Below are 26,632 nucleotides of genomic sequence, written 5' to 3' on the forward strand. Positions count from 1 at the left end.
TATATGTAGCCAGGTGTATAGGTCTCCCCAGTATATGTAGCCAGGTGTATAGGTCTCCCCAGTATATGTAGCCAGGTGTATAGGTGCCCCCCAGTATATGTAGCCAGGTGTATAGGTCTCCCCAGTATATGTAGCCAGGTGTATAGGTTTCCCAGTATATGCAGCCAGGTGTATAGGTGCCCCCCAGTATATGTAGCCAGGTGTATAGGTGTCCCCCAGTATATGTAGCTAGGTGTATAGGTGCCCCCAGTATAGCCAGGTGTATAGGTCTCCCCAGTATATGCAGCCAGGTGTATAGGTCTCCCCAGTATATGCAGCCAGGTGTATAGGTGTCCCCAGTATATGCAGTCAGGTGTATAGGTGTCCCCAGTATATGTAGCCAGGTGTATAGGTGCCCCCAGTATAGCCAGGTATATAGGTCTCCCCAGTATAAGCAGCCAGGTGTATAGGTGTCCCCAGTATATGTAGCCAGGTGTATAGGTCTCCCCAGTATATGTAGCCAGGTGTATAGGTCTCCCCAGTATATGTAGCCAGGTGTATAGGTGCCCCCCAGTATATGTAGCCAGGTGTATAGGTGCCCCCAGTATATCCAGGTGTATAGTCTCCCCAGTATATGCAGCCAGGTGTATAGGTCTCCCCAGTATATGCAGCCAGGTGTATAGGTGTCCCCAGTATATGTAGCCAGGTGTATAGGTGCCCCCAGTATAGCCAGGTGTATAGGTCTCCCCAGTATAAGCAGCCAGGTGTATAGGTGTCCCCAGTATATGCAGCCAGGTGTATAGGTGCCCCCAGGATATGTAGGCAGGTGTATAGGTGCCCCCCAGTATATGTAGCCAGGTGTATATGTGCCCCCAGTATATGTAGCCAGGTGTATAGCAGCCCCCAGTATAGCCAAGTGTATAGGTGTCCCCAGTATATGCAGCCAGGTGTATAGGTCTCCCCAGTATATGCAGCCAGGTGTATAGGTGTCCCCAGTATATGTAGACAGGTGTATAGGTTCCCCCAGTATAGCCATGTGTATAGGTCTCCCCAGTATAAGCAGCCAGGTGTATAGGTGTCCCCAGTATATGTAGCCAGGTGTATAGGTCTCCCCAGTATATGAAGCCAGGTGTATAGGTCTCCCCAGTATATGTAGCCAGGTGTATAGGTGCCCCCAGTATAGCCAGGTCTATAGGTGTCCCCAGTATATGCAGCCAGGTGTCCCCAGTATATGCAGCCAGGTGTATAGGTGCCCCCAGGAAGGGAGGCAGCCAGTGAAAGGGAGCTGGTGGCAAAGTGGCGGAGAAAGGGGGAAGTCTCCCCTTCCCTTGCTCTCCCGTCCGGATTAATGTGTCTCCTCTGATGGCGCAGCGGCTGACAGCTGGCGGGGAGGACTTACCGCTGTCCTTCCAGCCAGCAGAGGGAGCTGTTATCTGTGCGCCGCTAGTCTGGTCTTGAGTAGACCAGACTTGCGGCGCACAGATCACAGCTCTCTCCGGCGGCTTCGTAACAGCGGTAAGTCCTCCCCGCCCGCTGTCAGCCGCTGCGCCATCGGAGGAGACACATTAATCTGGAAGGGAGAGCCAGGAAAGGGAGCCCCACGGTGAGGGAAGGGGGGGGAGACTTCCCCCCCTTCTCCGCCACTTTGCCACCAGCTCCCTTTCACTGGCTGCCTCCCTTCCTGCACAAAAATTGTCAGTCCGCCCCTGCATCTGACCCCCCCAGCCAGCCGGGACACTGGGGGGTCATAGCGGGATAGCGGGAGAGCCCTCCCAAATCGGGTCAGTCCTGACGAAAACGGGACGGTTGGGGACTATGTAATGGCTTTAATGCAGTTCACACTTGATTCCCACAGATACCTGTAATTGTGGCCTAATTTGAGTGAAACAATCCCCAACAACACTACTGACTGTTGTGGTGGGTGAGCTCAGTGCTGCTGGTTGAGGGATCATTATTTGCTTTTTAGTAAAGGAATTTGAAATCTTTGTGGCAGTGTTTAGCCTCTCAGGTTGCTAGCAATAGCTTTTTTAACTAAAAGTGTTAGTACAGCCACAATGTGTTAAGTACCCCTGAACTGGAGGCTGCCATACTTCATTCCTTTTTAACAATACCAGTTGCCTGCCCTTCCTGCTGATCTTTCTGGCATCAGTAGTGTCTGAATCACACACCTGTAACAAGCATGTGACTAATCCAGTCAGACTTCAGTGCGAAACATTTGATCTGCTTCATGCTTGTTCAGGATCTGTCGCTAAAAGTATTGGCTGTAGAGGATCCGCAGGAGAGCCACACAATTTACAAAGTTCTCTTCATTTCCTTTTATTGGTGGCTGTTACTGGGGAAATCGGACCAAGACAGCAACAATATTGTGACACGGGGTCTAACCTACACCACTAACTCTACAGGCAAAATGCAACATTTCAGCTTGCGTTCCACTTTTGTAGTGACCACCAGCCCCACAGTACCTGTCATCCACAAGGAAGGCTCTCTGCTGGGTTTTCCCAACAATCCACTCTATACAAAGAACACATCCGCACCCTCCATCCAGTGCAGTCAGGCAAAGAGAACAGTTGCCCCAGGGCCCCTGCGCCGCCGGACCCTGCCAAGAGGTCTGCTCCCCGGGGCTCCTGCACATTAGCTGCATTAATCACTGACTCACCTGTCCCGCTGTCCAGCGGCTGCACGGTCTATGCAGTCTTCAGCCATGCTGTCTGTCTCTTCTCTCGTGTGTTTACAAGTGATTAATGCAGCTAATGTCCTGGGGCCCCGGGGAGCAGTGGGGTGGTGTTTATCAGTGAGGAAAGGGGGGGTTATCATGGGGGGAACTATCCGCATTGGGGAGGTAGGGCTGCCCTACACTTATGTTTGCCCCGGGGTCCCTGAGGCTACGTTTCCACTATAGAGTGAAATTTTCGCCTACAAAAAATCGTATAAAATTTTTCTGCTTGCTGAAAATACGCATGCAAAGTTTTACGCGTTTTAATGCGAATTTTCGTACGCGACAATTCACATTCGTTAAATATAACAATCTGCCTAGTAACAGCTTAGTCATGACTGCTGTCAACTTCCTGTAACCATGAATCTAATGTGAATTTTTGCACAAGTAATGCGCACAAAAAATTTGCTTTGCTTTGCATTGCCTATACAAAGCATTGTACGCGAATCGTAAGCAATGTCCGAAAAAATGATGCAGGACCTCAGATTTTTTCACGCTTATGAAAATTCGCATTGAATGGGAACCGCCCCATTCACTACTATTAGTTGCCAAATCAATGCAAATTTTCAGAGAGAAAAATCTGACACAAAACGCACAAGTGGAAACCTAGCCTAAAACTGTCCCTAGGTGCAGTCAAAAGGGGGCAGCCGTGCTAGAGGTCAGTGGAGAGGTTCACCAAGCACAGACACATGGGGCCTGATTCACAAAGCAGTGCAAACACTTTGCACGCTTGTGAAAAGCCCTTTATCACGCCTAAACTTAGTTTAGGCGTGAGCAGAAGTAACTCACGCGAAGCAACAGCGCAGGTGCGCGCGCAGCGCCCATTAAGCCCTATGGGACTCGCGCGCAAAAATCAGCAGCACAAAGCGGGGATAACTCTGCTAGTGCAAAGGTTATCACGCCTAAAGTCTTTTAGGCGTGATAACTGAGTTATCACCGCTTTGTGAATCAGGCCCATGGTGTGAACAGATATTGGGTATTTGATGGCCACACCTGTGCTCATTTGGAAAAGGCATCCAAAAAGACTGTTGTTGGTCATTTCTGGTTACCTAAGTTGCAAATGTGTAAAGGCTTTTGACGCACTCTAACCCCACTGGCAGGTATCCCCAGAGGAGACACACACGGCACGCACTGTAACCCTAGAAGCACCCTAACAGGACATTTACACACAGTTGACTTTAATAAAGACACAAACAGTTAAGCTTATTTGTTCTAATTTTATTTAATATTGCCTGAATACAGGTACAGATTGTATTTACAATTGTTGTGGGGTCATCTCACCCCAGGATCCAGAAGAAGGCGAAAAACCCCCCAGAGGCAAGTAAGGTCTGATTTGTGCCTCGGAGGGGAAAAAATTCCTTCTTGACTCCTATGTGGCAGTCGGCTTTTACCCTGGATCCCAGGTATCTCCCCAGATCATGCTGCCACGCTGTCTCCGCTGGGCATCTTCTGTCTGCTCTTCTTATCTTGCTAGGAGAATCTCCTGTGAATCTTCTGTCACCAGGAACAGCTGCAGATGGTGGGGGGACTCTTGCTACCTATACAAGTGGGAGGGGGGCACTGTAGCTCTATATGGAAAGGGGGGGGGCTGGCTACATATACAGGGGGGGGGATCAGCCTACCTATACAAGGAGGGAAGCTGGCTCTTTATGCTGGATGGATCTGGTTACTTATGAAATGGGGGATTCTGGGAGAACATAAGTCTTCCTATAGTGGCAGAATGCTACCTTTACTGGTGGGAATTTGGCTACTTATACTAAGGGGAGGAGGAAGTATAATGCTACCTATACTGGGGGGAATGCGGCTACCTATACTTAGGGGGGCCTCTGGCTACCTATATGGGGCTAGGAAACTAGCTACCTATACAATGGGGACTCTGCCTGCAGCAGTCAGAATCCCCCTTGTATAGGTAGCAAGAGATCTCTTGCTACTTTTACTTAGGAGAGACTCTGGTTACCTATACATATATACTATACAGTATATATATACTCCTACATATAGGAGGGGACTCTGATAGTTTTTTTTTTGGCCAACTATACTGGGGGTGGGGAGGGCTATAAGGCTTCTAATACTGGTGGAAAATAAGGCTACCTATACTGCTGGGAGTCTGGCTACACTTATGTGTATGATCAGAGCATCTAGGTCTGATCTATACAAGAGGTCTCTGGGACCCACAATGTGTCTGCCACGGGGCTAAAAAGCCTCCCGTGGCCATGCGGTAAAAAAGAGCGTCAAGGCCGGTAATATGGAAATCCATGGAGGGAAACCCAGGTGCACTCGATATGAGGGGATGTTCCTAATCTAGGAAGTTCCCCCACATCTTCATACACCGGTCATCACCTCAACAAAGAGATCCACAATGTGTCTGACCAGAGCGTATAGCTCTGATCTATACAAGAGGGGTCTGAGCCCCACAATGTGTCTGACCAGAGCGTATAGCTCTGATCTATACAAGAGGGGTCTGAGCCCCACAATGTGTCTGACCAGAGCGTATAGCTCTGATCTATACAAGAGGGGTCTGAGCCCCACAATGTGTCTGACCAGAGCGTATAGCTCTGATCTATACAAGAGGGGTCTGAGCCCCACAATGTGTCTGCCACGGGGCTAAAAAGCCTCCCGTGACCATACGGTGAAAGAAAGTCACGTCCGGTAATATGGAAATCCATGGAGGGAAACCCAGGTGCACTCGATATGAGCGGATGTTCCGCCATCTGCCCTAATCCAGGAAGCGCCCCTACGTCTTCATGCACCGGTCATCACCTCAACAAGGAGATCCATTATGTGTCATATCCGATAATAAAGTGAATATTCAGTGGTTGAAGTGGCCCTGATGGAAATAAAGCTGCGAGAGCTCTCAGGATGTTTCTGGCCCTCGCACTGGCCACAAATCACTCTGATGGTTATCGAGGACATGTCATATTGCCGCTGCTGCAGCCCCAGTGGTGGAATAGGCTCTTCACTCAGGGAGTCCTGCACATCCACCCACTGACCACCCGGGAAAGAGTTTTCACTGCCTGCTGTCCTTACTCCTGGTCACCTCTTCCTTCTATCATCACTGCTGTTCACCTCTTTCTGCTGCCATTGCTGATTATCACCCCCTTACCTGCCTTATTTGCTCCTTGTCACCTCCTCCTGCTGTCACCTCTGCTCATCACCTCTTACTGCTTGCACTGCTCATCCCCTCCTTCTGCTGCCTACTATTAGGGCCCGTTTCCATTACACGCGGTGCGATGCGGCTACATAAACGCATCTCACTGCAGCTGTACTGTAACCAATGCACGGCAAAGGGACAGTTTCAATTGTGTGCTGGTTTTGTGGAGCGGCGCAGAGCGATCCGAGTATCTGACTGCAGCATGCTGCAGACTCTCGCACAGCCGCATCCGCCTGCTGTCTCCTCCAATACACTTCCACAGTGGGAGATGCGGAAGTGACGCAAATGGGAGTGGAGGTGATGCGTAGCCACATTGACTCCCATTTGCAAGTAGAAATGAGCCCTTAGAATATACCTGCCTGCTACAAGAATCTAACTGTCACTTCTTGCTGGCAAATAGAGTTTAACAATCTCTATCTGCCTGCTACTAAACTCAACCTATTACTATCTGCAGACCACTAGAATCTAACTGTCACTTCCTGCTGGCAACTACAACCTACCTATTACTACCTGCTGGTCACTACACTCTACCTATTTTTGACTGTGTAAGTGTGTGGGGATGACACAGGTTACCTCTCCTGGGGGAGCCAAATGGGTCAGTCTATCACCATCCGTCCATCAGACCAGCTCGGGAGAAAGGACCGCCAAATCGTCTCGGAGTCTCTGTCAGGAGGTGAGAAAACTTGTTGATCAGTCATACTGTTCACACAAAATAATGGTCTCCACATCAAACGAGATTACATTAAAATGGTTCTAGTTTTGTAAAGGAAAATGTCTCCTCCCATGTCTCCTTGATTGCAAACTCAGAAGATGTGACTGAACTCTACCTCACGGACACAGAACTCCATCAGTGACATATGGGCCCATATGCATTTCACCTTTTCTCTGGTGATGGGAAATTTGGGCGCCGTGCTAGTGGTGGCCACATGCGCCCAGTGAAATACCACATTGAGGGGAAATTGGGGCATCCATGGTGCCCGATAAATATCAGACAGGGGGCCACTCGCAACACGCAATGTTTATTGGGATTCCAGTATTGTAATGGGTGCCTATAATGGCACCCGAAAAAATGTTTTTGGGGTTTTTTTAAGCGATTGGCAGTGGTTAGAGTTAGCTTTGGTGGGTGGGTGGTTAAGGTTAGCTGTTGGGGGTGGGTATGGTTAGGCACAGGGGTGGATGATTAAGGTCAGGCATGGGGGGGTTGGGTAAGGTTAGTCATATGGGGGTGGTTAAGGTTAGGCATCGGTAGAGGGAGGGTACAGTGTGAGAATAAAGTTATGTTTAGCTATAGTAAAACATCGGTACATTTACCGATATTCTATCGGGTCTTCTGGGCGCCCAAATTTCCCTGGCGTCCTTTTTTGCATGAAGATAATTTTCAACTTCTTTTTAAAACCACTTTTCAACACTTTGCTTCTGAAAAGGTGCCAAAAAGTGGGTGAAAATGCACCTTGTGGACAGCACCCCGGAGCCAGCAGAGGACAAGCGGCAGCCATGGACAGGTAATGTATAGTGCACTGGGCATCGGGGGGCTCATTGCACATTAGGGGGACAGCGTCGGGAGTTTCGTCAAGTTCATCACGTCCCAATATCGCTTGCCGTTATCGCCGCACACCCGATCGAGCAAGTCAGCCTTACATCTTGCAGCATGTCAGACCAACTAATGCGACCAATTGGTCGCGTAGTCGATTGGGCATGCACTTGGCGGCTCCAATTTTCATCAGATTCAATTATAATAATCAAAATGGATGGTCGATCGGTCACCAACTTTAGTAGCAAAGAAAATATTTTCATATTTTTATTTTCAGTTATATAGTGTTTTTTTTTTTTTTTTTATAACAGTGCATCATTCTCTAATATTTGCAGTTTACACACTACTCAGCATTCTAAATGATTTTACAGAGCAGCCCAGTTAAATTTTGAACCCTTCTCTGCAGAAGAAAAAACAATACAATGACTGACACTTGAGATAACAAGCTTCACAAGACAGAGCTCTTTGCGACTTTGAAAGTCGTGGAGCTCAAAGGCTTTTTTTGCATAGATAACAACTTGAGTTTCTTAACTCTTTCTGTACTGGAAACAATAGACTTGTGTCTCTGCTCCTAATGTTTTAGCTGTACTACACATACAAATCATTATATCATAATTTTTTTTTCGCTTCAGTGTCTCTTTACGTTATACATAAAGCAAATCTAAAGCAAAAATAAACTGATGAGGTAATGTATTGTATGTGTAGTACAGGCAATAAGTAGAACATTATAGCCTAATTCTAACAAACAACAAAGCCCTTGTCTCACCTCCCATCATCTTTAATGTCTGGGGTTTCAGGAAACAATAGCTGAAATGCCAACTCCAATGTCCATAAGGGTCCTTTTTCACTAGCAATCACTAGCGTTTGCGCTAAACGCTAGCGATTGCGAATCAGCAAAGTCCTTTTTTTCCCGGCGATTGCGATTTTGCTATGCCCTGCAAAGCAAAATCGCGGGAAAAATCGATCCGTGGCGCAATTGCGCTTTTGTAAAAATCGAATCGCGGTAGTGGAAATAACCTACCGCGATTCCTATGTTATTTAGCAAACCCTAGCGATTTTAAAATCGGTAGCGATTTGCAATTTTGCGATTCAGCAATCGTTCTAGTGGAAAAGGGCCCCAAGTCCTTGTGTGGCATTTTAGCTAGAAGAAAACTGAACCCTGGAATCAAATTAATTACAGCATTTTGGCTACTCTTGTCCTGAAATCAACCCCCTTTACAAGCCTCTTACCTGGAACAGCAGGTTCACTCAGCCGGAACATTGGGTGCACTCGCCGGCCTGTCTTCTCATCCCACGACTTCTGGATGGCCCGGGCAGTCTTCATGGCCCGCGTGGCTCTCTCACGGTGCTGGAAAGAGAATGACATATATGAATGAAGACTGAAAACATATTCTACCCAATTAGCAGTATTCCCTTAAGGAGGGCCGGCTCAGTGCCAGAAAATATTAGAATTCCCAATAAATATGTTCAGTACTGACTCCTCTATCCAGGTGTCTACCAAATAAAGGCGGCATTTTACCCACAACCAGCAGGACATGGTGACCACCACCAAGAGTGATGGAGATGGGCTGATCCATTGACTTGTACTGCATAAGGCTGCCCCACTCCTTTAGCCACCGCTGCCTGTAGGAACTAATTTTTTTACTTCATTTACAACTTTTTCATCACTAGGTACTTAAAGTGATACTTAAATGAAAACAAAGTGAAGAGACAAACGATTGTATCTATCCTCCTACTGCTAAAAATGACTTTTAGATATCATACAGTTTTATGTTATGTTTAAAAACTTAAAAAACTGCTTTAGGGCTGGAACCCACTAGAGCGAGGGAGGTTTTCAAAACGCTAGCGATTTCCCTAAACGCTCAGCTAATGTTAATAGATAAGCCAAATTCCACTGGAGCAATTACCAAAATCGCAAGCGCAGGACATGCAGCATTTTTAGCGATTAGCGTTTCTGCAATGTAAAGTATATAAACACTGGCGTAATCGCTCGTCAAAACCTACACAGAGCGATTTTGCTAGCGTTTTTAAATTACTGCACACTGTAAAAAAAATTAAAAGAAATTGAAAAGACAAATCAGAATTTAAACCGCTAATCGCTGCACAATAGCTGGCAAAACGCTTATACTTTTTAAAATTGCTGCCAAAATTGCCACAAAACGCTCATGAAATTGCTTATAAAACGCTCACTAGAAAACACTAGCGATTGCGATTAGCGATAGCACTTTGTAGTGAGTACCAGGCCTAATTGTTATGTCTCAGCTGAATGTAACAGTCCCTGTGTCTCAGAGTGCTCAAATATATGAACTATTGTCCTCCTAGCAGAGCACTGGGCTTCCTAGAGAAAGTATTTTATGGCTGTAATTCCTTATCAGTAGTCCCCACTGTAGAAAAGCTGTCAGTTGCATAGTAAGAATAATGCTAGGTGCACCCAATACAATTTTCTGACAGATTTACTGTCAGATCGACTATTTTCAACAGGTCCAATCTGATTTCTGATTGATTTTACAGTCAATTTGCCATTCACTTCTAAGGAAAATAGATCGGAAATTCGATCCGAAACCAGTAAATCTGTCAGAAAATTGTATCGTCTGTGCCTAGCATAGCTCTCTCAGACAGAGAAAGAAGAAAAGCATCACAGCCTAGTTATTTGTGTGCTGTGCTCTGTACCTACACACGTCTATCTCATCACGTCACATGTCATGTAGGATTCCATTTAAACATTGTTATACAGATTACTGTCCAGAGTTTGGTGAAAATAAGTCATTATTCCATGAAGCTTTAGCAAGGGAGAAAGCCTCCATGCTGAGATCACAGCTGGTAGAAAGAAAAGCAACAAGGGTTAATTAGCTGCAATAGGGAAAAATAATAATACTCACCAGAGCTTTCTGCACATCAATGAGCTGTGAGTAGAGCAGGATGGCGTCAGGGCTGGGCGTGATGATGAGGGGCGGTCTGGAGAAGAGACCCCGCACTGCGGAAAAATAACATCACGTTAAGCAAAAGAAAATATACACTTTTTTTTATTACTCATTAAGGTTGTTTAAACAAGCAAAAGAATCACAAAACAGTGTTTAGCAAAGTCAGAGATTTTCTTAAAGTGAACCTGTGAGCTTTTTAAATAAAAAAATAGATTTTTACTTTGTGAGAGCGATCCCCCAGAGGCTTCCCCATCTCCCTCCCTCGGACCATTACAGCGCTGTGTCCTCCTGCACTCCAGTAGAAGAATGAGCCCGGCCACAATGTGCCTGTGCAGGAGCCACGGACCTGCTTGAGCTTCAGGGGAAATGCCGACAGCTCAGAGTGACCCAAAACCGACTTGGAAGGTATAAAGAAATAAAAAAGACCAAAAAGCTCTCTGTATAACGTCCATGTGATTCTGGGTTACCAGTAGCTGTCTGGGTATTACTTAGTACTGGTCCAATAGAGCCACATTAATCCACACCATGCACTGGTGAGGACCACAAAGTCTGAAACAGGCTGTATGCATGTTGGATTGATCTGACTCTGTACATTTAGTTAGCTATAGGCTCACTATACACCAGTGGCTAGCTCGCAGAATATGGTTTGTGCAGTTATACTGCAGGGTGTTGCTTGGGAAATTCTGCAGGCCCCAGCAGTGTAACAAAAGTAAAATTACAAGTGTTACATTTTAATATAGATTTCACTTCATTTTCTGAGTACAATGTTCTTGGATTTTTTTTTATTTTAAGTCTCCCTCTCATTCTTCAGATATTTTTACACAGCTGTCTACGGATGGTAACTACCTATTCTGAGCGCTATGTCGCTTATCCTAAGGGCTACCTATGCTGAATGGGGCTACATTGGCTACCTATACTTAGGTCAGGGTGTGTGTTTATATGTGTGTGTGTGTGGGGGGGGGGGGGGGGGGAGGTTTAATTACCCTAAGGGCTACCTTTGCTGTAGTGTGTGTGTGTGTGTGTGTGTATGTGTGTGTGTGTGTGTGTGTGTGTGTGTGGGGGTGGGGGGTGTTTACTTATCCTAAGGGCTACCTATGCTGAGGTAAGGGGGCTACATCGGCTACCTATGCTGGTTACAGGGGAAGGAGTCTCCGCTGGGGCGGTGCAATATCAGTGCAATGCCATAGGTGCTCTTTCACCCAGATACACCCCTTGCTGTGACAATATGGAAAGGCCTAGACTAAAAAAACAACAAAAGAACCCTCGATAGACGAGAGGGCATGTAATTTCCTCCCTTAGAAAACACCAATGAAAGATATCATCTACATCAGATGGAGATATCAGGTGGAGATATATGAAAACATTGTGTCATATTGTGTGTGTAGTGCTGATGCTTACCGTATCCAGCCAGAGTCCAGATTCTGCCACAAATGATGATAAACTGCCAGGCAAGGACTGGTGGCACTAGGCAGAGCCAAAGGTAGAAGACCAGTTGGCAAATCATGTTCTAGGCGTAGGTATTGTACAAATTCAGGAAGAAATTCAGGGAGAACACCAGTTATGCTGCTGCACTAACCGCTGCTACACCTGGAGTGACAGTTGAGGGGATTTCCCTTGGCTCAAGCCACTGCTCTGGCTCATGCAGCAGCATGTGACCATTACTGCCACTGCTGGAGGCTGGTTTATACAGCAGCATGTGACCATAACTGCCACTGCTGGAGGCTGGCTGGCTCATGCAGCAGTATGTGACCATTACTGCCACTGCTGGAGGCTGGCTCATGCAGCATCATGTGACCATAACTGCCACTGCTGGAGGCTGGCTGGCTCATGCAGCATCACATGACCATACCTAATGACAACAGATAGCACAGCAATAATAATGATTAGCATGGTGCTTTTTCTCTACTATAATATGCAGAAAATAAAAGCAGTGGGTGCAGTTATATTTATAGGCTATTACTACTTTATCTATACACCACAGCTGGTCCTGTTTTTTCTATTTTTGAAGCATATTCTTCTGCTCTTCAGATGTGCCTCTTTTAGGCTTTATATACAGGTCTGTGTAAATAAAGGTACTATTTAAAGCCCAATTTAATTTTCTTTTTTTTAATTCACACACAGTGTGCTGGCTAAAGGTTTTACAGCCATATGAAAAAATTATTTAATTATGGGGGACTCCTGGGGCCAGAGAGCGTTATTCCCGACACAGTGTCGGGCATAGCGCTTAAGGAGGTTGAAGAAGAGCTGTCAGCCATACTATCTCAGAAAAAACCCCCACATATATAAGTAGATAAATACTTGCTCTACTTACATAACACATGTATTGCACGGTCCACGTTTTGATTTTAGTGAGTAAAAAAAGAGAAAATCCTTCTTAGCATTTCCCATCTTAATATATAGCTGAAAGAACTGACAGACTCCGGCACTCCTCATAGAATCTTCTTTTATTGAAGCCACAAAGCACAGGTACAAACGAAAGCCCCTATGTCATTTCCCATCTTAAGTGTGGCTATTTTGAAGCCAATTCTGATGTCATTTACTCCCTTAGTCTCCTCTGCCTGATTTCCCCACCCTTCACTATAGAAAGTGCATTGTCTCAGCATGAGAAATATTGGCCAATCATAGAGGAACAGAGGTGTGGGAGGGGAAAACAGGAGGGAAATAGGCTTCAGCAAATCAGGCTGCATTAGTTAAGTCTGAGGGGAAGTACAGTAGCAAAAAAGGACAACCCAGCATGCCCTGCAACTTCCTTTTTGTGTACCAAATAAGAGTCAGGTAAACTGGGGAATGATCATTTATCAACAAGAAAAGTAATAGTGATTTTAACTTTTGGATTGCCTGGTTAGCATCCTTATTACTTGTTTACCAGATAAAAATAAAGAATAGATTTTTGATTTTATGCCGACAGTTACTCTTTAACCTCCTTGCCAGTTATCCCGAGCTGAGCTCGGGGTAAGCTGCGTAGGAGGATTGCTCAGGCCCCACTGTGCTGCTTTTCACAATTTTTTTTTATTGCACGCAGCTAGCACTTTGCTAGCAGCGTGCATAACTTTATCGTCGCCGCTGGCCGCTGATTCGCCGCTTCCTGTCGCGCCGCGCCACCCCCACCCCCCCAGACCCCTTGCGCAGCCTGGCCAATCAGTGCCAGGCAGCGCTGAGGGGTGGATCGGGACTCCCTCATCGTCGACATCATTGGATAGTCGCCATGGCGACGGGGGAAGCCATGCAGGAAATCCCGTTCTGAACGGGATTTCCTGCATGCGCAGATTGCCGGAGCAGATCGGAGTGGTTGGGGGGATGCCGCTGCTCAGTGGCTATCATGCAGCTAGCGGTAAGCTAGCTACATGATTTAAAAAAAAAAAAAAAGTGATGCGCTGCCCCCTTGCCGGAATAATTGGAACGGCAAGGGGGTTAAAGGACCTCTGTCGCGAAAATCTTAAAATGTAAAATACATGTAAACATATACAAATCAGAAGTGTGTTTCTTCCAGAGTAAAATGAGCTATAAATTACTTTTCTCCTATGTTGCTGTCACTTACAGTAAGTAGTAGAAATCTGACATTACCGACAGATTTTGGAATAGCCCATCTTCTCATGGGGTTTCTCAGGGTTTTCTTTATTTTTAAAAGCACTTAGTGAAAGACTGTTGTTCCATCTAACTGCCAAATAAATACAACAGCAGCAGGAGGAGGTGGAGTGACGTGTGGCACTGACAGCAGGCAATGCATAGTGTGGACCCTGGCGGTGGGACCTCTGACAGCAGCAGGATAAATACAACAGCAGCAGGAGGAGGAGTGACGTGTGGCACTGACAGCAGGCAATGCATAGTGTGGACCCTGGTGGTGGGACCACTGACAGCAGCAGGATAAATACAACAGCAGCAGGAGGAGGAGTGACATGTGGCACTGACAGCAGGCAATGCATAGTGTGGACCCTGGCTGTGGGACCACTGACAGCAGCATTATAAATACAACAGCAGCAGGAGGAGGAGTGACGTGTGGCACTGACAGCAGGCAATGCATAGTGTGGACCCTGGTGGTGGGACCACTGACAGCAGCAGGATAAATACAACAGCAGCAGGAGGAGGTGGAGTGACGTGTGGCACTGACAGCAGGCAATGCATAGTGCAGCGAGCAGGGAGGCTGGCCAGCAGCTTTGTGTAAATCTTTTTCAGGGAATACCGTATTTTTCGGACCATAAGACACACTTTTTCTCCCCCCAAAATGGGGGGAGAAAGTCACTGCGTCTTATGGTCCGAATACTAGAAATTCGGCCAACGCCACTGCCTGTCCTGCACCCCTTAATGATCCCCGCTGCAACACTAAAGCACAGGGAGTGCCTGTGCATTGCAGATCAATGCTGTAAGCTCCGTCTGTGGCCCGGAGAAGGTTTAATCTGCCTGCTGTTGCCGGAGATTATGAGATGAGAGGGTTGCATGTAGATCGCCCGCATCGTGGTCTGCCGCCGAATGGAGGGAAAGAGGAGCTGGAAACAATGTTGCAGCATAGCACTATACACTATGCACCATCGCTGCCCGCCGCCAAATGGAAGGAGGACAGAGAACCTGGGGCCGAATGTTGCAGCATAGTGCTGTGCAGTATGCGCGATCACCCACAGCGCTGCCCGCCGGCAAATAGAGGAGCTGCGGGCCGAATGTGCGCGATCACCCGCAGCGCTGCCCGCCAGCAAATAGAGAGGAGCTGTGGGCCGAATGTGCGCAATCACCCGCAGCGCTGCCCGCTGGCCAATAGAGAGAGGAGCTGGGGGCCGAATTTAGCAGCGTGTAGCTGTATAGTGCTGTGCACGCATGCTAACCCGCCGAGACTTACCGCCATGAGTGATGGAGGGTATCACCAGGAAACCAGATCTTACAGCAATGTGGTTGCTTAGCTAAGCCGGAGCTCAGACGTCCGCGGCTAGGAGCTGGAGGCTACAGAAGTTTGGTGTGTGGGCTGGCTGGAGGATGAAGGACCACGTGGACAATGGGGCAACGTCTTCCAGAGGAAGTTAGTCTGTGAAGGAGCACACCACATGGTTGGCTGGCTGGAAGGAATCAATCCAGGATGCCCTTTAGCAGCGGCGGATGCAGCCGAGGCTGGCTGCTTGTGTGGTCCCGCTCAGCCAGCAATGGTAGACGTGACTTCACTGTGGAGGAGAGCCATAGGCTGCTGTTCCGTCGCGGCGGGGCCAGGAGCTGGGTCCTTGTGGATGAAGATAGTGTGTGTCTGCTGGCACTGGAGGTGTTGCAGCCGCTGGATGGTCAGCTTGTTCAGGGGTTCTGACCACTGCAGGCAGGTGAGCCTCCCATGTGGAGTCCTTAGTTATTTGGTAGTTGATGTAAGGCTTGGTGGTGTATTCTCCACAGTCAGCATGCAACGCATGAGCTGGCGTGGAGGAGGTACACACACTAGCACCAGGAAACAGGCTATCCCTAGTATAGTGGAGGGGAGGACTGACTCCAATAGGAGATTGTGGCGCACAGAGCCGGTGCAGATCTGACAGCCACAAACAATGCTTTCGTTATAACGTCTCAGCGCAAAGTAGCGCTGAGCGCATAAACCAGAACTGAGGAGATCAGGACAGGTAGACAGAATGAACGCTTGCTAGCTAGCGGCTACTTAGCGACAGCAAGCGTCCAAAACCAGACAGACTGGAATGAGGCAGCCAATGCGTTGCGGCGATGGCGTGCCTCACAAAGACAGGACAGGATAGTCAGAAAATAGCAGGATTAAGATAGATGAACGTAACACAGATAAATATACAATAAGTATGTTTTCCTAGCGTATTACAATTACAGCTATCAATGAAACTATTTGTAACGTCTGACTAACATATGTATATATCGGCAATGAACCGATATATGACATAAGCAGGAACGCTGACTAGGAATGGAGTAATACAGGGAACAGGACTCAGAAGGATTCGCTATCTCTTCGCAGAGATGAACGCAATCCACAAACGGTAACAGAACAGGATTCAGAAGGATTCGTTATCTCTTCGCAGAGATGAACGCAATCCACAAACAGTAACAGAACAGGATTCAGAAGGATTCGTTATCTCTTCGCAGAGATGAACGCAATCCACAAACAGTAACAGAACAGGATTCAGAAGGATTCGTTATCTCTTCGCAGAGATGAACGCAATCCACAAACAGAACCAGGAGCAGGGTAACTACCTCAGCACGGGTGGTCACGGTACGCGCAACCTACCAAAACGTGCTGGAAAGCTGACTAACTGCACACAGGATATAAACAGTTCGTGTACGTATACATCAGCGACACTGATGTATCACGTAACACAAATACAAGGAAAATAATAAACGTGCTGGTATGCATATATATTGGCAATGAACCAATATATGATGCAAAGACCAGCAAAGTATCTTTATAACAAGAAACACGATCGGGGGCTAAAGCGACAGCAAGACTGGCTTAAGCTGAAGCTATGAAAACCCAAGGAAACCCTGCAGGAAGCAGATCTTTATACTGAGGTCATCCAATGGGAGCAGACATGCAGATTCCCACACAGGTGAATGATAATCAGTCACAAGCTGACAGCAGGGAAAGACAGACAAAGCTATGCAGTTTGCATGGAAATAGATCAGAACTGCCTGAGCTGCAGCACTACTTCCAGCAATAGCTGCTGCAGCAGCGATCATTACAGTACCCCCGCCTTTAAAAGCGGATTCCAGACGCTTTTCAAAACTGAAATTTCCAACAAAACAGTCTGACTGATAATTCATGATGACCGGGACAGCCCGGCAAGACCGAATTCCAGAATCAGTCCCCACAAGACTGGACCCATCAGAACCAGAACCTACAGAACCATGCCCATCAGTACTACAAGCCCCAGTGTGACACCCATCAGAACCATGATTTCCAGAAGAAAGCCCTCCGAAACTCCCTGAGCGATACCCACCGCCTTCCAGGAACCGTTCAGAAACGCCAAAGCCTTTGCAATGCCCACCGGTACTGTCTTTACCAACACAAAACCCACTGTTGAACCAGTCCAAGGCACCAGGACAAGTTTTCTCAGAGACCTCCCAGAACACCTTGAAGCTCCAAAGAGATCCCCATAGGTCAGAATGCCCTTTAGGCTCACATGGAGAACTTTCAAGAACCCCTATGGAACCTAGGGCAATTCCCGAGTCAGGGCCACAAGGACAAACATCAATATCAGGGCTTTCAGGGACCAGAACCATCTCTGGGCATGCAGGCAGACTGGCAACATCAGAACATGTTCCCACTAAGGAAGCATCAGAGCACGCTAACACCTTAAACACACTTGGGCATTCTGGCACACAAAGAACATCTGGGCACACTGGCACAAGAGAAACCTCTGGGCATGTCAAGGAACTGTGAGCCTCAGGGTCAGTCAAGACAGGACCAAAACCAGGACTGGCCAAAAAAAAATCATCATGACTAGACTTCGCAACTACTGGATTTTTACACGAGAATGCAGGATCAGACTTAGATGTCGCTGATTCCAGCAAAGTCAGTAACAAATCAGATTCAGGGGCACTAACAAGACAGGACAAATCTTCTGATGTATGCACTGAACCAGATAGGGACTCCACAACTACCTCTGGACTGGACAGAGACTCATCTAATACACTGGATTGGAGCTCATGAGGCGCTGCAGAACAAGTCAGCATTGCAGCAGCCCCCACTGGACTAGGCAAAACTGAGGAATTCCCTGGACAGGAAGGGGACTCTGGAACCTCTGCCACAGCGGCCAGAGAACCAGAATCTTTCAGGATACAGGGCTGGGTTTCAGGAACACACATCAGACCGGACTGAAATTCTGAGATTTCTATTATTTTGACCAGAGAATCAGAATTATCCATGTTACAGGGCAAGACTTCTGAAACATTCAGAGGACAGGGCTGGAGTTCCTCGGCTGTTACAACACTGGAGAGGGACTCAACATTGGTTAAATCAGACTGTGTACAGGGCAAGGTATCTAACACAATTGCTGACGAGGACAATATTTCAATGGCTTCTGCTTTGCTGGGCAGAAATTCATCAAGTTTTATTAGAGCAGACTGTAATTCCAAAACAGCTGCTAGACAAGTGAATATTACTGCAACACCAACTGAGGTAAGCAGTGCTTCAGCCTCCTCTGCTAGAGGGTTTAAAGTATCCAAAGTACTGGGTGAAGCATAAGACTCTGCGACCACAGCTTCACTGGACAGGATCACTGAACAGTCCATATTGCAGGGCAAAACCATGGAAGCACCTGCTGGACAGCATAATGATTCTGTGACCTGAGTTTCATTGGAGAGATCTACTGCACAATTCATGGTACAGGGCAAATTTATTGGAAAATTTTCTGAACAAGGTAATACTTCTGCGATTTCAGGTTCACATAGCAGATGCTCTGAGCTATTCACGAAACTAGAGCGAGGTGTAGAAACAGGAAGATCAAGACACAATGTTTGCGCATCTGAATCACCATTCATTTGTAAAATTGGAAAATTCAGATGCTGGGGTTCTGAGTTTACTAGACAGGATTGCTGGGACTCGGAAACTGATGTAGTGCATCTATTGGCATCTGCTGGATCAGACAGGAGTTGAACTTTATTAACACAGGTAATTTCTGCAGAAGTGTTTGCAGAGACAGGCAAGATTTTTCTGGTGTCTGTTTCACTAAACAAAGAGTCATGAGTACTGGCTAGGCTGGACTCGGAAGTCAGCAGGACCTCTGGATTCTCTGCTGAGAAATTTGCGCAGGGCAAGGTTAAGAATGTATCAGTGGCTTCTGTTTTACTGGGAAGTAACACTGAGTTATCCATGGTACAGGGAGCTGGCGTGGAGGAGGTACACACACTAGCACCAGGAAACAGGCTATCCCTAGTATAGTGGAGGGGAGGACTGACTCCAATAGGAGATTGTGGCGCACAGAGCCGGTGCAGATCTGACAGCCACAAACAATGCTTTCGTTATAACGTCTCAGCGCAAAGTAGCGCTGAGCGCATAAACCAGAACTGAGGAGATCAGGACAGGTAGACAGAATGAACGCTTGCTAGCTAGCGGCTACTTAGCGACAGCAAGCGTCCAAAACCAGACAGACTGGAATGAGGCAGCCAATGCGTTGCGGCGATGGCGTGCCTCACAAAGACAGGACAGGATAGTCAGAAAATAGCAGGATTAAGATAGATGAACGTAACACAGATAAATATACAATAAGTATGTTTTCCTAGCGTATTACAATTACAGCTATCAATGAAACTATTTGTAACGTCTGACTAACATATGTATATATCGGCAATGAACCGATATATGACATAAGCAGGAACGCTGACTAGGAATGGAGTAATACAGGGAACAGGACTCAGAAGGATTCGCTATCTCTTCGCAGAGATGAACGCAATCCACAAACGGTAACAGAACAGGATTCAGAAGGATTCGTTATCTCTTCGCAGAGATGAACGCAATCCACAAACAGTAACAGAACAGGATTCAGAAGGATTCGTTATCTCTTCGCAGAGATGAACGCAATCCACAAACAGTAACAGAACAGGATTCAGAAGGATTCGTTATCTCTTCGCAGAGATGAACGCAATCCACAAACAGAACCAGGAGCAGGGTAACTACCTCAGCACGGGTGGTCACGGTACGCGCAACCTACCAAAACGTGCTGGAAAGCTGACTAACTGCACACAGGATATAAACAGTTCGTGTACGTATACATCAGCGACACTGATGTATCACGTAACACAAATACAAGGAAAATAATAAACGTGCTGGTATGCATATATATTGGCAATGAACCAATATATGATGCAAAGACCAGCAAAGTATCTTTATAACAAGAAACACGATCGGGGGCTAAAGCGACAGCAAGACTGGCTTAAGCTGAAGCTATGAAAACCCAAGGAAACCCTGCAGGAAGCAGATCTTTATACTGAGGTCATCCAATGGGAGCAGACATGCAGATTCCCACACAGGTGAATGATAATCAGTCACAAGCTGACAGCAGGGAAAGACAGACAAAGCTATGCAGTTTGCATGGAAATAGATCAGAACTGCCTGAGCTGCAGCACTACTTCCAGCAATAGCTGCTGCAGCAGCGATCATTACAGTTGAACAGGCCAAAACTAAATTGGGTCTAATGCTGCAGTATACTGTGCTAAAAGCTGAGAAATTGCTAGGGATAAGGCTAGGATTTAACCTCCTTAGCGGTAACCCCGTGTGTGACACGGGGTAAGCCGCCGGAGGGTGCCGCTCAGGCCCTGCTGGGCCGATTTACATAATTTTTTTTTTTGCTGGACGCAGCTAGCACTTTGCTAGCTGCGCCAGCACCCCGATCGCCGCCGCCCAGCGCCCGATCGCCGCTATCGGGTGCGGAGTGCGCCCCCCCCCCCCCAGACCCCGTGCGCTGCCTGGCCAATCAGTGCCAGGCAGCGCCGAGGGGTGGATCGGGACTCCCAATGACGTCCCGACGTCATCCCGCCCCGTCGCCATGGCGACGGGGGAAGTCCTCCAGGAAGAGGGTGGGGGGATGCCGCTGAGCAGCGGCTATCATGTAGCAAGCCCTGGGCTCGCTACATGATTTAAACAAAAAAAAAAATTTAAAAAAACTGCTGCGCTTCCCCCAGGCGGAATGTTTCATACCGCCAAGGGGGTTAAAGAGCTGTGCTCTAGGAAGGGAGTCTTTGCTTTGGCTGGTTATTATGTGAAAAAAGCTAACTTTGCTGCTTGGTTTGATTGTTGTGCCTAACTGGGACATTGTGCTGTGCTTAGTGGGAACTTGAGCCAACAATTCTAATGACGCAGTGACAGGGCCGGTCCTGGACTTTCTGCTGCCTGGGGCAAAGATCGTAAAGGCGCCCCCCCCCCCCCCCCAATATTTCTACATAACATGAGCGGCGGCCGGCGGCAGCCAGCCAGCCTTATCATCATCATCGTCACGTCGGCGGCGCTCGCTGCTCAGTGACTGACCGTGACAATCAGCCGCAGCCAGGGCAGCAGAGCGGGCGGCAACCGCCGCCATCAAAGTAGCAGGCTTAGGCACTAGGCAGCGTCACCAGCATGCAGCCTTGGAGGAGACAGGAGAGGCCGCAGAGCTCATAATCATCGGACTCGGAGGCCGGCGGCAACAGTGCAGTTTCTAGGCTAAAATGCACCCAGGGCGAGGGTGTAAAAATTGCGCCCCCCCCCCCCCGGTATAGGTAACCAGCTATAGGTCCCCCCCCCCCGACTATAGGTGGCCAGGCATGGGTGAGCCAGTAAAGTTGCCCCCAGTATAGGTTAGCCAGGTAGTTGCCTCCAGTATAGGTAGCCAGTATAGTTGCCCCCAGTATGTTAGATAGGCAGGCACCCCCCCCCCCGGTATAAGTTAGATAAGTAGGTGCCCCCAGTACAGGTTAGCTAGGTGGGTGCCTCCAATATAGGTAGCCAGTATAGTTGCCCCCAGCATAGGTTAGATAGGTAGGTACCCCCAGTATAGGTTAGTTAGGTAGGTGCCCCCAGTATAGGTAGCCAGTATAGTTGCCACCTGTATAGGCTAGCTAGGTAGGTAGGTGCCCCCAATACAGGTTAGATAAGTGCCCCCAGTATAGGTTAGATAGGTAGCTTCCCCCCAGTATAGGTTAGATTAGGTCGCTGCCCTTCAGTATAGGTTAGATTAGGTAGGTGCCCCCAGTACAGGTTAGATTAGGTAGGTGCCCCCCAGTATAGGATAGATAGGTAGCTGCCCCCAGTACAGGTTAGATTAGGTAGGTGCCCCCCAGTATAGGATAGATAGGTAGCTGCCCCCAGTATAGGTTAGATAGGTAGCTGCCCCCCAGTATAGGTTAGATAGGTAGCTGCCCCCCAGTACAGGTTAGATTAGGTAGGTGCCCCCCAGTATAGGATAGATAGGTAGCTGCCCCCAGTACAGGTTAGATTAGGTAGGTGCCCCCAGTATAGATTAGATAGGTAGCTGCCCCCAGCATAGGTTAGACAGGTAGCTGCCCCCCAGCATAGGTTAGATAGGTAGCTGCCCCCCAGTATAGGTTAGATAGGTAGCTGCCCCCCAGTACAGGTTAGATTAGGTAGGTGCCCCCCAGTATAGGATAGATAGGTAGCTGCCCCCAGTATAGGTTAGATAGGTAGCTGCCCCCCAGTGTAGGTTAGATAGGTAGCTGCCCCCCAGTGTAGGTTAGATAGGTAGGTGCCCCCCAGTATAGGATAGATAGGTAGCTGCCCCCAGTACAGGTTAGATTAGGTAGGTGCCCCCCAGTATAGGATAGACAGGTAGCTGCCCCCAGTATAGGTTAGATAGGTAGCTGCCCCCCAGTATAGGTTAGATAGGTAGCTGCCCCCCAGTATAGGATAGATAGGTAGCTGCCCCCCAGTATAGGATAGATAGGTAGCTGGCCCCCAGTATAGGTTAGATTAGGTAGGTGCCCCCCAGTATAGGATAGATAGGTAGCTGCCCCTAGTACAGGTTAGATTAGGTAGGTGCCCCCCAGTATAGGATAGATAGGTAGCTGCCCCCCAAAACAGGTTAGATTAGGTAGGTGCCCCCCAGTATAGGATAGATAGGTAGCTGCCCCCAAAACAGGTTAGATTAGGTAGGTGCCCCCCAGTATAGGATAGATAGGTAGCTGCCCCCAAAACAGGTTAGATTAGGTAGGTGCCCCCCAGTATAGGATAGATAGGTAGCTTGCCCAGGTAGGTGCCCCCTCATAATGGCGGAGGGGGGAGCCGGAGCCGCGGTGAGGGCAGCCCGACCTCTCCCTCCCTCTCCCCGGGCCGCCCTCCATGCTCCCCCCTCGGACTTTAGGCAGCAGAGTTAGCGCGCAGGGAAGCGCTGCTGTACACAGCCTGTTACTCACCTCCCTGGATCCGATCGCCGCTCCCGCCCTGCTGGTCTCCTCTCTGCCTAGCCGGCTGATACACACGCGGCTGCTTCCTGTGTAAACAGGAAGCAGCGTGTGTAATGTATCAGCGGCTACATTGCAGAGAGGAGACCAGCAGGGCGGGAGCGGTGATCGGATCCAGGGAGGTGAGTAACAGGCTGTGTACAGCAGCGCTTCCCTGCGCGCTAACTCTGCTGCCTAAAGTCCGAGGGGGGAGCATGGAGGGCGGCCCGGGGAGAGGGAGGGAGAGGTCGGGCTGCCCTCACCGCAGCTCTGGCTCCCCCCGCTCAGTCACAGCCACTTCATCTGGTGCCGCCCCTCCACTTCCTGCTGCCTGAGGAACCCGCCTCACCCCGCCTCATGGGCGGGCCGGCCCTGCGCAGTGACTATGCTGACTATTAGGTGTGTGACTTTTGGCCTCTGATTCTGGATTTGTCTCTATCACTGAATGTATTGTTTTTCTGGGACAATCACAAATGAATGCTGGGGAGGAGAACTTCCACAAGACACTCTTGCACCATTGACGCACCAGGTTTAGTATATTTTATTTTTTCCCTGGTTTTTGCCCTCTAAACCTTGGTGCGTCTTATGGTCTGGTGCGTCTTATAGTCCGAAAAATACGGTGTGTGTGTGTGTGTGTGTATATATATATATATATATATATATATATATATATATATATATATATATATATATATATATATATATATATATATACAGTATATATCAAATTTTGTGTGTGTGTGTGTGTGTGTGTCGCAATCACTCCAAAACGCCTTGACCAATTTGAGCGAAACTTGGTATACAGTTCCCTTACTACCTGATATGTTCTGGGGGTCTTGTTTCCCCGCTGCACACGTGGGCGGAGCTACATACAGCCAATCAAATTGCACCCATTCAAGTCAATGGAAAAAATGTAAAAGGCTGCCATTCTCACAGTTATCAAGCCAGAGTCCCCAAACTTGGCACAGTTGGTCACTTGGTGACCGAGGTTACAAATCCAGGAAAACTGGGCAGAGCAGAAAACAGCCAATCAAATTTCAGCCATTCATTTTAAATGGGAAAATGTAAATTGCAGCCATTCTTAGACTGTTAATCGCAGGGATTTTAAACTTGGCACACTTGGTCACTGGGTGACTGGGATTAATATTCAGGAAAGTAGGTGGGGCCTACAACAGCCAATCACCTCTTGATTTCCAAGGGGATTATTTAAACTGCTGCCATTCTTACACTGTTAAAGTGACTCTGTAACAAAAATTACAACGTTTTTTCTACCATCCTACAAGTTCCTAAACCTATTCTAATGTGATCTGGCTTGCTGCAGCTCTTTCTACTATAACCATCTCTGTAATAAATCAATGTATCTTTCCCCTGTCAGACTTGTCGGCCTGTGTCTGGAAGGCTGCCAAGTTCTTCAGTGTTGAACTGTTCCTCTATGCACACTCCAGTGTGTGTTTTATTTACATAAGCCAGCAGCTTCTCTGCTATCTTATCAGTGATAGAAGAGAGCTGGATAAAAATCCTCCTCTGGAGGCTGTGAAAGGAGCTGGTCTGTCACATACTAAGGAATTAATGACATAGGCAGAGCTGTCTGCAGGAAGCCTGTAATGTTCAGTGCATGAGAGAAGCTGGGGACAGAAGGTAAACACACACAAGTGATCTCTTGAGATTCAGAAGTAAGGCTGTATACAGCCTGCTTGTGTATGGATGTATTTTCTATGTGTGGACATGCTGTACATCAACCTACTTCCTGTTTTGGTGGCCATTTTGTTTGTTTATAAACAAACTTTTAAAAACAGTTTTTGACTACTTTTAATGCGGCGGGGAGCGGTGAAATTGTGACAGAGGGTAATAGGAGATGTCCCCTAACGCACTGGTATGTTTACTTTTGTGCGATTTTAACAATACAGATTCTCTTTAATGACAGAGGCCTGAAACCTGCTACAGTCGTTCATTTGGTCACTGGGGTTCAAATTCACTAAAGGGGGCTGAGCCACAACAGTCAGATTTCTTTGCTGGATAAACTGCTTCCATTCACACATTTTTGATGCTAGGAACCTGAAAGCTCACAAACTTGGTGATTGAGTGACTGTGTGTCAAGGTTACAAAAAAGGGCGGAGCTAAAACACATTTCACTGGGAAAATGTAAACTGCAGCCATTCTCACACTTTTAATGGCACTTTGCACAGTTAGTCACTGCATAACTAGGATTAATATTCAAGAAAGTGGGTGGAGACTACAACAGCCAATTAAAATTCACCTATTGATTTTCAAGGGGAATATTTAAACTGCTGCCATTCTTACACTGTTTATGAGCAGGAAATTTGGGCGCATGAGGCAGGTGGACAAAAAGGGCGCCGCCATTCACTCCCATAATAATCGTTTAATGGGCGCCCAACAGGAAAAAAGGGCGCCGGAGAAAAATAACGTTTTAAAAGCAGCGCCCGGAGACTTTTAATGTTTTATAACTGCTTCTCATGATTACACATTTATTTAATGATGTATAATTTTTTAAACATTTTTATACGAAAAACAGTACAATTTTTTTTAAAACATTATTTTTAAAACGAAAAACAGCACAATATTTTTTTAAAACATTATTAATGCTTATCACAGGGGGGTCTTAGGTTTAGGCACCACCAGGGGGGGTCTTAGGTTTAGGCACCACCAGGGGGGTCTTAGATTTAAGCACCACCAGGGGGGTCTTAGGTTTAGGCACCACAAGGGTGGTCTAGGGCAGGGGTCCCCAACCTTTTTCGGCCCGGGGACCGGTAACCGTCCAAAATTTTCTCTGGGGCCCGGCGGGGGGGGGGGCGGGAGGTTGGAGCGGCGACACAGCGAGCACAGTTGCCCCAGTATAGGGAGTCTAGTTACCCCGGTACAGCTAGTATAGTGCCCCAGTATGATTAGTATCAAAGTGACCAAGTATAGTAGTTGCCCCAGTATAGCTAGTATAGTGCCCCATGTGCCCCAGTATAGCTAGCATAGTGCCCAGTGTGCCCCAGCATAGCTAGTATAGTGCCCAGTGTGCCCCAGTATAGCTAGTATAGTGCCCAGTGTGCCCCAGCATAGCTAGTATAGTGCCCAGTGTGCCCCAGCATAGCTAGTATAGTGCCCAGTGTGCCCCAGGATAGCTAGTATAGTGCCCAGTGTGCCCCAGTATAGCTAGTATAGTGCCCAGTGTGCCCCAGGATAGCTAGTATAGTGCCCAGTGTGCCCCAGGATAGCTAGTATAGTGCCCTGTGTGAGTGCCCTGTGTGCCCCAGGATAGCTAGTATAGTGCCCCATGTGCCCCAGTATAGCTAGTATAGTGCCCAGTGTGCCCCAGGATAGCTAGTATAGTGCCCAGTGTGCCCCAGTATAGCTAGCATAGTGCCCCAGTATAGCGCCCCATGTGCCCCAGTATAGTTAGAATAGTGCCCCATGATAGCTAGTATAGTGCCCCAGTGCAGCCGACTCCCCCCCCCCCCCCCCGCGGCCGCCGCTTCCTG

At 47.8% G+C, this 26,632-nt stretch overlaps 1 protein-coding gene across 2 annotated transcripts in view; it reads right to left on the reverse strand.

The window, feature by feature from the left end:
- Window positions 1-3,889: 3,889 nt before the first annotated feature.
- Window positions 3,890-26,632, reverse strand: part of DTX3 (deltex E3 ubiquitin ligase 3) — a 223,453-nt gene continuing 200,710 nt past the window's right edge. Inside the window, exons 8-11 of one of the 2 annotated variants that reach the window (XR_011026106.1) lie at window positions 10,254-10,348; window positions 8,605-8,722; window positions 6,417-6,506; window positions 3,890-4,230 (exon numbers count right to left, since the gene is read on the reverse strand). The gene's annotated coding sequence lies outside the window, so the exon portion shown is untranslated. Of the gene's footprint in view, window positions 6,507-8,604; window positions 8,723-10,253; window positions 10,349-26,632 lie in introns of both variants that reach the window. The other variant, XR_011026105.1, reaches the window with a different exon arrangement.

This window comes from Hyperolius riggenbachi, chromosome 2, assembly GCF_040937935.1.
Source record: "Hyperolius riggenbachi isolate aHypRig1 chromosome 2, aHypRig1.pri, whole genome shotgun sequence".
Classification (NCBI taxonomy): domain Eukaryota; kingdom Metazoa; phylum Chordata; class Amphibia; order Anura; family Hyperoliidae; genus Hyperolius; species Hyperolius riggenbachi.